The 12044-nt window shown below is 31.0% G+C and overlaps 1 protein-coding gene across 1 annotated transcript in view; it reads right to left on the bottom strand.

Annotated features, from left to right (window-relative positions):
• LOC123711343 (facilitated trehalose transporter Tret1-like) overlaps positions 1 to 4842 on the bottom strand; it is a 53223-nt gene extending 48381 nt beyond the window's left edge. Inside the window, exon 1 of the mRNA XM_045663879.1 lies at positions 4659 to 4842. The gene's annotated coding sequence lies outside the window, so the exon portion shown is untranslated. The remainder of the gene's footprint in view (positions 1 to 4658) is intronic.
• Positions 4843 to 12044: the final 7202 nt, after the last annotated feature.

Here is a 12044-nt window from a genome sequence, read left to right as displayed (position 1 = left end):
AAATTAGTTAATCTAATACGACGAGGTAAAGTGTTTTTGTAATTTTAACAAAACTTAATCTTTATACGGTTTTTCCTTGTCTGTGGATATTTTAGTGCCTATATACCCAAACATTATAATTTAAAAGATAAAAGTTTTGATGTACTGAACCGGTTTATTCTAGACGTCAATTAACGTCTTAACTTATTAAAGTAAAACTTAATTAACATTTTAACTGTTATCTGTCAATTGATGATTGCATAGCTTCTATTATTAACTGTAACAGAACTTATTATAACTGTTGTAGAGATATTTTATGGAAAAACATAATAAATAAGATGAAGTGTAGAATACTGTTTTCGTGTTTTTATCCCGTTTATTTTAAGAAAAAAAAACTTAAAGCCGTAAAATTCTAAGGTTTATTAGTTATATTGATAAAGTTAATACCATGATCTCTACGCGAGCAAAGCCGCAGTAATAGCTTTACGTATTGAAAGTTCATTATATACTAGATCTTCAATTTACTGGTATGAGAAATAGAATTATTACTCTAGTTAAATAACATTATCGGTTACGTACCAAGCTCAATATAAATCAAATTACCAATAAATGATAAATTAATTTCCTATACAACTAGTTGGAGTACAATGATTTTGCCGTTTCCTTATAGGTTTTCTAAATATTTTAAATATATAAAATAGTAGGCATCACCCATTACGGAAATCTCCCACACAAAGCTCATTTTTATGACATTTTTAGTGCAATTGCACCCCAAAATAATTTGCACTCTCTCTATCATGACTGAGTTGTTCGATACGAGTTATCTCAACGCTTCGAAACAATAGTGCGTCCCACCAGGAGCGCTGTAAGGTTTTTCATACTGTTATGCAGCCTATACTCGAAGCCTTCAAGAAATGAGCGTAGGTAATAATCTAGTAAAAACGTTTTCAGATGACATTATTATCTGTCATTAGCCAAATAGCTTATTATAGTTTAACAAGTATGTAGCAACGAAATGATCATTGGACGATAAAAGTGTTATATAGAAAATTTTTACTGACAATTGGAACACGCAAATGATATTTATTATTGGAACAACATAAAAATTAGAAACATCTTAAAACATATGTAGTATCTAATATTTTTTAACAATGTTACTAAAAATTCCCCTCAACTGTTTCTTACAACATATTTTGGGACATCCCAGTAATTGCAGTTTAGCAACTAATGTTAGCTATTTAATATTAATAAACATTAACTTTGGTTGACAAGTTGACATAAAGAAACATTGTTGACAATGGAATGGCAACTTAACGAATACATACCGAGTAAGATTAACAAATTTGGTGAATGTCTGACCTTTATAAGCCAAATATCACGACGAATTAAGCAACGTTCTAATCAACTAATATTTAGGCATTTTAGAACCATGCCTAATTTATTAAAGCTCTTGAACTTCAAAGGTACCAAATTCTCACACCTACGAGAATGCAGACACGTTCATGTCTGTTGTATGAAACTAAAATATTATCATGTAATTTTTTGAATTGCTTATATTTTTATTACACATTCTCGATTTTTCTACACAATACATGGGAAGTCACAGGCAAATAAAATACATTTCTCACTACCTCAGATAAGCAATAAATTTAAGTATTATTACCATTTATATATATAATTATATTACTATTATTTACAATGTATACCTTGTAAAATGTATATAGACAATCTAATAAAAATTCGTTAGATTAAAAACGATGTAATTGGTGAATATTCTATATATTCTAATTTGCAATGGTTTAGTGAGGCCAAGTTTCTCCTATACTATATAATATATATCGACGTGAGCACAACAATAACTCTTTGCAAATGTGGTTAGTGGCCATTGCCATTATCATCAAAATATTTCAATAGTAAAATTCGAAACTATTGTGCCTTGTCTTGTAGTTTCTCTAATGGACATTAAATTAACACGTTTTGTCCCGGTACAGTTATTCCCAACATTTGCTCTGGAAGTTACTTTTAAAATACAAATATTGTCATAGACCATGTGTGAAAAGCGTTCGATTTGACGACTTTGTTGAAACTGTTCAAATACTTGCAAGAGACAAGTTATGGAATAACTTTCATCTTTCAAATGGTCACATAATTTTAACAAATGGGAGATCTGTTCGCACCTTAACACGGGTAATTCTTGTGAATACTGATGTTTAAGGCTTTCTGGCTATTACGGATTACTTTAGAACATCCATTCCATTCCAACTTCAACTAACCATTATCATATTTATTATTAAGAGTATGATGAATTTGTACCTTCTTAATTATATAATAACTAAATACCACTTCCATCCCAAGTGTTTTGTACTAAGTTTTCTATTACAATTAAGGGTTGCAATAAAGTTAGTCAATAGTGCTAGACTCTCATCCATCAACGCAACAGTCAATTAATTAAAATTATGTAATAAATCTTATAAAAACCATATGGACACTTTACTTTGTAGTTTATTCTACCCAGAACTTAAGTGTTAAGGTGAATAAATGAATGGTCGTTGCATGATTGACTTTGAAATAAAAACAGAAAAAAATCTGTTAAGTAATGTACTTTTTGCTATCGCAGGTATTTTGTGACGTAAACTTTCAATTGTTTCACATTAAACAAAGGAATGTCGTTGAGCCTATGCACATAGGTCCATTTCGTCCAAATAATTAATATGTGTTTTAAGAACAATTTCACTTTTTCCAAACAGCAACCGGCACTTGAACCCGGAACAATTTGTTTGACCGACTTTTCAACCTAACTTAAAAATCAATTGAATTTGTACTAAATAAAGTTTACTGCTGTTGACTCAATGTATGATTTGACTTTATCGCTCTTTTAATTTTATTAACGCCTCCAGGCTTATATTAAATTGTACTAATGGCCTACATGACTTCAAGCAAAATTTCGTTTACCAAACATGGTGGTATGGAAAGAAAAAATAAGTTTCTTCTAGGTATGGAGGACTACTTGTATATATGTACATTTTGAATTAAATATGTAGGAAATTATTCAGTCTCATAGAAACTACAAAGTTCTATGGCCTACTGACTTTCTGCTAACCGAAATTATTCATACTTAGGTCATACAAGCTAGGCCTATACGTTACAGACTATTTAGTACTTTAAATATTAATACATACTATAAAAAGGAAACAAATTAATTATTATAATTAAAAACTACAAATAAACTATTATTTCCAACGTATTTAAAAGTGATGATTAGATTTCGACGGTACGTGACATATCGCCGTATACTGTGTTGCCAAATCTAGAAACAACACTTTCATATATTTAAACATTTCGATACCTAAAACTTGTTAATTACATAACCATTAAGTAAATTAAACCCAGAATTTTGGAAAACCCTGCTGCAAATTTCAAGTCGGCATATAGTCTCAGTTAAACATCAGGTTTTGACATCAAAGAATATTTAAGTTTCAAAAAATGCGTAAATGTATCTTCACGCTTTTATCCCGAAGAGCAGAGACCACGGTTTTCCACTTGCCACGGTCCTGACATACCTCTTTTGCTTAATCCATTTTCATGACATGCATGCACATCAGTTATGGGTAGTTTCAACTTGCCCCCTAGTACGTCCTGGTTTTAGTTTATATTGTCATTGGTGTATATGACTGGTGCGACCCAACTTGACTTCAACATTACTTTAATTGATGAAATAAATGTGATAAAACTTAGTAATGGACTAACGCGACAAGGTACGGTCAGAAATAAGGCATACACTTTATATGCTATTTTCTAAGATATATTAAAAGAGCGTTAGCTTGTCTAATAGATAGGGAAAAAGCCGCGGACGTCAACAAAATTATTTAAATGTTACCTAAAATATTACAAAATAGTTAATAATGAGATTTAAAACGTTTTTACGAATGTAAATTGATGTAAGAAACGCAATTGTTATCAATGTAATGCGCCTTGTCCTTTGTTGTTGCCATGAAAAGATCCAGATACTGGCTTTTTAATCATTAGATAAACTTTAATGAGTGATAAGATAAAACTTTGCGATTCACAATACAATATCAAGGTTTACAATAGAAAATTCGCGGACACTTATGATAACTAATCTATTTGTTTACTTTAATGATATAATGATTGAAATTTTGATCACATTAAATTTTAATACTGTAAAGTTACTATACTACATAAACTAGTTGATTATTAATAACATCTACTTAATTATTAGTAATAGACAAACTGATTGATAAGTATATTTATCTTTTAGAGAAAGTCAATAATTTTAAAGTGGTTAAGGAAGAAAGCCGACACGTAGTTATTGATAGAACGAGTTGATATTATTATTATTTATTTGATAGGTTATCGCAAATTCCCATACAAATTTAATGAGACGATAAAACTAGTACGGTAAACAAAACTACATGTATAGAAGTTCAAGTACAATGTTTACCATCCAGAGATAAAATTTACATTTCGAGTTTAAACTCGTAAAACTTTACAGCCAACATTAACGCGTTTACGGCTCCTTAATTAGAACTTGATAAACTTGTAAATAAAGCACAGCGAGATGAAAGTGCTATTGATGCTGAATCTGAGCAAAAAGACCTCCCGCCTAAACAATGCTACCATTCAAATGCCGGTGCAAGAAATATTTCAAAATCACTCACCGTACGATGCAGCATCTGCATATGGACCACGAAACAATTCACTTAATAACGATGCACACAATTAATATAAAAGTACAAATTAAAATTCACTGAACTCAAACTGCACCCCTGTGGGGCACCGAAAGTTTTTTGTGTTCGGTTATTTTTCGATCGAATTGACGGGGCGGCTGGCGCGTGCACACAATGTCGGCTCTCCAATGAACTATCAGTAACTGACTGCGAACTGTGCGCCGGCGTTTCTCCTCGCTGTTTACTATAACCCCATGTGCAACGTTATTAGACGCTTTATCTAAAACCAATCTTAATTCAATGAAATAAAAACCAGTTTCAAATGTAATCGCAAATCGGCTTATCTGTGTTAGTAAGTCGGACACTTGTATTTGTCGTTTGTATGAATGAAAAATAAACTTGCACATAGAGCTTTCTGACGCTTGCCGTCCGTTTTGTAACCTTAATTAATGTTTTTAAGCACTTGATATGTTAGCGTTAGTCCTTGGAGAATACAGAATGATTGTGTCATTTAAGAAACATGATTCATATGCGTACGTGACAATTGTTTGAGATTTTTTAAGATACGTTAGCTTTTACTAGGAAATTCTCATGTGGCAATGCTCCAGAAACAATAAAGATGAGACGTTCAAATGAAGATCATCTGATTACATTTTCAGGAAATCTTACGCACTGAGATTACAATGGTCATCCATATTGACGTACATGAAAGTGAAATCAGCAAATCAGACGTCAATTTCATCAAAAGCTAACTAAATTATCGTCGCGGTTTTCCTCAACCTTCGAATGCCATTCTTAATTGAGTGTGGGAAATACACTATTTAGAGATCTTGAGATGAATAAGATGATAATTGATATTCAAAATAGATTTTATGAAAAAACAAACACAACACAGATCCTCCTAAATAAAAGTTCTCGATTGCGATGCGATTCTCCTTTTTGACATGCATCAAAATAATTTCGCTTTAAACTTTAGGTACTTTATTATAATACTTATATTATTCAAATAGCTATTATAGAAGAATTATGTAAATAGTACAAATCGGTAATTGTAATTTCTTGGAATCATAAGACTATGAGTGAATACTAAAATGAGATTAATGTCTTAGAACAGTTACAAGTGTACCGTGAGAATCCAGTATTTTATACTGTATATTAGAATTTTCCTATCGCTATCTGTGTTATTGTATTACTTGGAAAGTTTTTTAGAAGATTTCTAACGGAACTCATTGATAACTGAGAAATCAGAACTAAAAAATATCTTCATGCATTTTCATGATTTAGCTGTTTGTACATTAATAATGAATTATATTTGTATTTATTTTTACTTTCTTATTCGTCCGATATAAGCGGTCCAATTGGAATACGTGATATTTTGTTGTTCACAATTTTTATAACACACCTTAAACCAGTGACTGAAAAAATATCTACGAAAATTTAAGTATCGAAATCATTATAATAAGTAATTAAAATATATACTGACATACCAATATAACAGCTTTTAACAATAGATTATAATTTTTACATGTTATAAGACAACAAGTGATACAATAAATGCTGAGGCGATAAGGGGGACACCTGACAACTATTAACTTTCATTACACGAAATATGATATTACTGCTAAGAATCAACTTGGAAATGTATAATTATTACTTCAGAGATTTTTACTGTACCTTAGGTTAATAATAGTCAGTTTTTAGATAGCCTATCGTTAACCAACATAATAAGTAAGTCTAAAAACTTTTATATGCAATTGTCGTGTTCCTAAACAGGACTGCTATAGTTACATTTATACAAACCACAGCTGTTCTTTTAAGGTACATATTACGATTTTATTATATTATTCTGTTAATCAAATAAATTTAAATGAAATGAATAGATGCGTGTCGCAAAAGATTATCATCAAGTGGATGAGAAATCTGTCTGGTCCCCAAGTGTTCACATATATTTTAATATTATTACTTCTATTAAACAAAGTCACAAACATGGTAAACCTTTTAAGCGTCGTAACTCATTTAATTTAATCTGTAAATATGTACTAAATAATATTAAAATGTCTTAACATTTTATGATATACCTATTTATCTTTAGTTCACACATTCGTTATCAGCAAAAATGCATTTTTGAATAAGTATTTTACTCTGTTTTCAAATACATTCACTGAAGCAAAGCTATTGAGCATTATATGTGTTGATAATTATTTTGATAGCAGCATGAATGTGAGGTACAAGACCCGGCTGTGCACGGTTAAACATAATGATGAAATTTATAAATACAACGTGTTCATAATTTTACCGAGTCCTATATTTGACCTACGAGAACGTACATAGAAGACAAATTAGACATATTGTGTTAAGTAAAATAGAGTATAAGTTCAGGAATTATATATATATAGTAGGTAGTTATTTATTTATTTACAAACACATTTTTTAAATTAAAATGAAAAATAGTTATATGTAGTTAAGGCCCTTACATTGCATGTATACGTACTTACTTCTATACGTGCGTATAGTAGGTAGTTAGTAGGTCAACAAAATTTCAAAGTGCCGAGAAGATAAAAATAAATAACTTTATGTGTTTTTGCTCAGACAACATCAATTTATTGTAGAATCAGATTTTATTAATCTCATGTAGTCTGACTATATTGTAAAAAATAATAAACAGGCGATCAGCCTTCTGTGCCTGACGCACGCCGTCGACTTTTTGGGTCTAAGGCAAACCGGTTTCCTCACGATGTTTTCCTTCACCGTTCGAGCAAGAAAATCCATTTGTGCACAGCTGAAGACCTAAGGGATGAGAGTCGCAGCTGAAGCCACTAGGCCAACACTGCTCTTGACTAATAAATTTTAGACACTTTGAGATGTCAATTGTCATAATGAATCAATCTACAACATCTATATTTCAAACTGTTTATTGAAACCACTCGTACTATATTCGTCTTATTAGTAAAAACTAACATATTTAATGGGTATGGGTGGGATACACTTCAACACTAATTTAACATATAAGAACTACACTACGCTTCACTAGCCACACATTTTCATTGGAAAACAATATATTTAATTTTATGTTTCAGTACACGCATGCACATTGTCATATCTGCATACAATAGAAAACACAGCGTTTTGTTCTGCCATTCATGTTCTCATGAGTCGCTTATATAATTTTGTTGATTTGAATGTTTAGTATCACACCGTATAACATTTCATCTCTGCACACTCATTGTTTTTAACTTTCGCTTGTTATTCACATCATTAAGTATTCAACAATATTTTGGTGCTTTAAAACTATTAATTGCCGAAGAAAACAACAAATTGTTTAATTACTGTGGTTTAATAAAAAGTATGTGTGGTTTCAAAGATTCGTTTAACTTAATGCCAGATCAAAAATATGACTGATCTCATGGTATATATAGCTAAGAATCATTTATAATTTTCATTTCATTGCATTCATATTGCAATAACATTACCTCGTAATCTTCAAGTGGACAAAACTTTTGCTTTGATTCAACTTTGATCTCACCGGAAGTAATGTAGATTATCAAATATCAATACCATTACATAATGAGTAACCATTCTTATTTATATTATTCACCTATACCTAATTGAGGTCAGACTTCACTCGTAACGCAAAATTTTATTTAATACCAGCTGACGGATTTTAATTATTATAAGTTTTGTTTTGTTCTTAAGGCCCTATCCCAGCACGAATTGTTGTGGCAGTGTCTCGGGGTGGACTGCGGTGCGCAATGAAGCACTGAAGCCGGCCCGTAATAACAATTAGTTATGTAAACCATTAAATTAATAAGATTTTATATTTTTTTCCTGAAATGGATTAATAATTGGCTTGTGATAAAATATATCGTGTAAATTTCAAAATCAAGTTGTATAAACATTTTCGTCATAAAATGTATTAGAAGTGTCAAAAATTGGCTATGTTTGGATGTTTTTTATCGAATGATATTTGATATTTTATTCCATTTGAATATTTTTTTCCATTTGCCCTCATCAAGAAACAATGAAAAAAAATCGAAAGAAACAATGTACTTTTTTGGAGTTTGGATAGGTCCTTAAGCTTGTGAAGATGTAATACTCATGAGATTTTGCTTTTAAATTACGATAAAATTAATACATGAGAAGAAAACGCTAAGGTAAGGGTAGAAAAATGATGTGCTAAGCCATTGCCAGAGAAATGGTCGCATTACAGCCTATTCATTAGTGTTATGCATGACCTAATCATTACCGAGCTTAGTAATGACTCAATAAGAAATAATTTGGATCGTATTAACAGCGACTCAAAGTCTAAAATTCATTGTATTACTCACCCTTTAACATGCGGAAGAATGTCTATTTTTGTAGATTCCTGCTGAGCTAATGTACATTTTAATTGGTTATGATACAGAACAATTTTTCATAACGACAATCGCGGGGTTTATGACATTTTTAATTATAACCTCTTTGCTATGATTTTGTTTGGTTTATTGTTAAATAGTGAATAGGCATAATGAGAGATTGTTAGTTTTGGGATCGATTACAAATGAGTGTCCAAACTCAAGTTGCAACTATACTCATTATTATTACGATTTTTTAAAATTTCGGTTGCAGGGTTTCTTTTGTTTTGTTAGATTCTATTTTGTTTTTATCTTTCTCGTAACTGCAATGGGTTTTGGTCTTATTAGTGTCTGCATTATTATATTATTTTTTTAAATATTTAACAGTTATCGATTTTAACCTGCTATTTTATTCATATTAATACAACACAAACCTCAATAAAAAATCGCATAGACAATTTACTTTACCTTGATTAAGCGAAATTCAACGATTCAATTATAAAGTATTTAGCTTATCATAGAACACAGCAAAACAGGGCCAAAAATTCTTGATCCATACTCGATCAATAATAGTAGAAGTATCATCTATAAATGTCAATGTTGCCTAGCAACCAGCCAGTAATGAACGTTGATTGATCTTTCAACTAGGACTAGATAAATACGATCGGATTTCACGGAACTCGCTTTGAACTTGCGAAGGTTAATAAGGAATCTTATGATGGATGTTATGAGGTCTATTGATGATTTAGAATCATTAAAATTAAATGGAAACTTACAATTTACATATTATAAACATACAATTTCTTCAAAATGGTGTGAAAACCTTAACGACGTGATTTCTATGTTCTGTAATCATAAACGAAATGAAATCATATATACACTGAAGAAAACAAACCATTTTTAACAAATAAAATTATTTAAAAACAGAATTATAAAACTAAACAAACAAATATACATATAACATATAATGTGAGACAATGCAACTAAATACCCAACCCAGCCGACTGACATTCCAAAGGGTAATTTTTACATTCTATTTTGAAAGACAATGCTTTGGATGTCGCGGATTGTATAAAAACCTATACCTAAATCAAATATCCTTTAGTTTTTATAATTTATGAATCGATGTATTAGTGTTCTTGGCGTTTGTTATGTTTGCCTATAAGTGCTGGTCACATAAAATAGTGTATTTTATTGTTCGTCATGTTCCTTTGCATGGCAGATGGCAGTAGGTTGTAGTAGGTATTCGCATTTGTAATTAAAATAAAAAATCATATATATGTACTATAAAATTCATTCATTTATCCTCCCCTTTTCTGATTTGTCGTGCGCGATTCCATACATAGGACTAATTCATTTGACCCGGATATCTGCTTACTTCACTTTATTTTGCTTTTTAGCAATATATTTTTGTAAATCTAAATGAGTTATATTATTATGTTAATGCGTTCTAATAACATTTTATGACTCAGTATTTGCCGCATCTGGTCTGCCACTGTTATTTGTAAGTTCCGATAATAATGCGGTTTTTGTATATATTATAAAGATTATAATTAATAAAGTAAAGTCATTTTTTAATTAAAGTATATTTTTTATTAAAATAACAAGTGAAACCTTTAGTTATTTACGCTTGAATAATTAGAACATTTTTAAATTATCCTAACCAAATTGTTTGATATTACAATAAGGACCACGAAAATAGGCTCGTTTTTTATTTGAAGCCGGTAAAAAAAAATGTTAGGAACCAATTTTAATGCGTTTGGGCACACCGGACGTGATAGTGGTATCATAGTGCATAGTTCCGTTATTTTGTAACAAATATACATAGTTGTCCCATTGATATTGCTTACTTTAACAAATTATACATTATGTAATGGAAACATAAGGAATATTTCATATAGGTGATGGTCATAAAAGTACCGTATGTCTTCTCAAGAACTAATAGGAAACAAGAAAGAATAGGACTCAGCAAAATGACATGAGCAAAATCCTTTTCATGTTGACGCCTGACCTTCCACAACACAACGTTTAAACTTTCTGCCACACACAGAAGTATTTTAAATCCGTTATAACTTACGTGTCTTAAAGAAATGAGCGTACCATTCCCGAAAACGTCGGAAAAAAAATTCTTCATAAATATTAATTTTTGTCTACACACCAAAAGATTTTTCTTATTCAGTGCTATTTAATTTCAATATAGAAACATTTCATTTACAAGTAATAATTATTAGATAAATGAATATCACTATAAATTAAGTAATTGTGTCCCTGTATCATTGCAGCATTGTCTCAACTCAGATCTAGAATCAGTGTTAATAATTTAATTATGTAAATTCCGAAGTAAACCATAATATTGACCTTAATTTGTCTGAAACTATTGGTCAACATTTGTATGATAAGTGTTTGCGAAATAGGCTAAATATAGGTGTGGTCTCCCTCACGCGCATACAGCGATCAATGTCAAGGATCAATCATAAATCTAGTCTTAGATCTTAAAAATAAGTAGTGTCCACACTATACATTTACATTACCATATCTTACGGTTTAAGACTTTTTTTTCATTGAAGTATTCACTTGTTTATCGCTATGTTGAGTAGACGACGATGGAATACAATTTTATTAGTCTAAGCAGTGGCGGATTTACACGTTTTCAAGGCTGTTCAGTGTGCCGCCCTCGCCTCTACAATTGTCATGCCCTAGGTTCTTTTATAAACCAACAGTTCCAAATTACGCGTAAATGCATTTTTAGGTTTGATTTTTGAACACATAATTATACAAAAACCATCCAGTTCACAGCCGCCAACCAGTAGTGGGACTGTCATGTATAATTTGTTAGGGAGAAGAGTGAAGTACATTTTCAGGAATTTAGCTTTTTTCACTCATACAAAGTGTGAGCTGAGGGCGCAGAGGTGGATCACTGGTTGAGGGGCGGCGAACTAGCTGTTTTACTATAGAATATGAAATTTTGCTACACCAAATGTACAATGACTAGTGGAGTGGAAAGTCATCGGGAAAAATTGTTGCAGTTCTTTCTTTAAACATCAGA

Source organism: Pieris brassicae, chromosome 6 (assembly GCF_905147105.1).
Source record: "Pieris brassicae chromosome 6, ilPieBrab1.1, whole genome shotgun sequence".
Lineage (NCBI taxonomy): Eukaryota > Metazoa > Arthropoda > Insecta > Lepidoptera > Pieridae > Pieris > Pieris brassicae.
The sequence above is the reverse complement of the archived record's forward strand: the minus strand, read 5'-3'. Positions and strand labels throughout refer to the sequence as shown.